Source organism: Hetaerina americana, unplaced genomic scaffold (assembly GCF_022747635.1).
Source record: "Hetaerina americana unplaced genomic scaffold, ioHetAmer1.1.p SCAF_15, whole genome shotgun sequence".
Taxonomy (NCBI): Eukaryota; Metazoa; Arthropoda; class Insecta; order Odonata; family Calopterygidae; genus Hetaerina; species Hetaerina americana.
In genome coordinates this window covers 4,673,432-4,674,924 of record NW_027286625.1, presented here as the reverse complement: position 1 = coordinate 4,674,924, position 1,493 = coordinate 4,673,432, and the positions used below count along the sequence as shown (strand labels likewise).

General features: G+C 35.6%; 1 non-coding gene across 1 annotated transcript; it reads left to right on the top strand.

The window, feature by feature from the left end:
• Positions 1–73, top strand: TRNAS-AGA (transfer RNA serine (anticodon AGA)). The gene has a single exon. It is a non-coding gene; the product is annotated as a tRNA-Ser (tRNA).
• The last annotated feature ends 1,420 nt before the right edge of the window (positions 74–1,493 follow it).

Below are 1,493 nucleotides of genomic sequence, written 5' to 3'. Positions count from 1 at the left end.
GCCTTGATAGCTTAACTGGCTAGAGCACTCGACCAGACATTGAGGGATCTGGGTTCGAATCCCAGTCAAGGCGAATAATTTTTACTCTGAAATTGTTGCATTGAAATGCACATTAGCGAATGACTCCATTAAAAGTTACTGGTGCAGCATGTCCCACAGTTTTTTTGTAAAAATCATAAGTTTTGAGAAATATGCAAAAAAAAATTTATTGGGTGTTTGTTCTCCAATTGCTAAGGTCATGCCGAAGTATGGTAAATACATACCTATACAACTCATGCCAGGAGAGGTATTCAAACTCATAAAAGCCTCCAAATCAACATGTGACCCAATTACGCCCTGTTGTCAAAACTCCAAAATTTAATAACTGAATATTTTATCACATCAATTTTTCTATGGAAAGATATGGCTGCCCACAATGCGGTGCATGGATAAAATTTACAGTAGACACATCATTAAAAAAAACATCTAGGGAAGCTTGTTTTTCATTCCGATTGCATTAAAAACAATTTTATTAAAACAACATACTGAAACTAATGAAAATCAGGACTAACCATTACACAGGAAAGTCAAAGGCACAAGCACGACGCTATAATTTCTCTGAATACCACCAGGTTGATTGATGAAAGGAATTAAATGATTCCAGATAATCTCAATCAAAATAGTTATACTACTGCCAGACTGTTCACCAGTATCTCTTCATACAAAAGTACTTAATTGCGATTTAAAATCTGGTTGCCTAGCAAAACCAAACGAGTTTAAAATTCATCTTTATCTTCCACAGTCTTCATTAATAAATAATTTTTATATCACATTTTTTTTATAAAATATTTTTAAATTATGCTCGGATTTTGTGGATAGCTTGTCACCTTGTTTGTCAAGTGTTAGGACGTGTTATCATCCTGGCAATTCGCCAAAAAAAGTAAACGACTTTTCACACCTTACTGTTTCAGACTGGAAAAAAACCATAGTAAAAAAGTTTAACGAAAAAACTCAAAAACATCCTTGCCAGAATTACGTTCGTTTTAGAGATTCTTCTAGAGGCTTAACATTATCATAGTCGCCCGCACATTTTTGTCACAGAAAAGATATTATGGGAGGCAGCAGTTCCCTTCTAATGATCCTTGAAGCCCTGCCGTATACCATTATCTGGGCCGTCTAGCATACACTGTAGATATGGAAACCATAAGGCGAAATAACCTTAGCAACATAGATTAAATCCACCGCCTCTAGGTAGATTAACCTCACGGGTTTGGGCGCCATTTAGCACCCTTAAATATGTCTTCAGTATTTGACTTAAGGTATAATTATTAATGCAATTTTTTACATGTTAAGAATGTGTGAAACGAATAAGCGACTTACCCGATTCTATAATTAAACAAAGACTTTCGCTAAGTAATCTCCATTAAAATATTCATGTAGACTTCCACGTTTACGGGCGGATGTAGGTACGTCTCTGGCCAGGTCGTGGGTCCAAACCAAATAAAATAACTCTA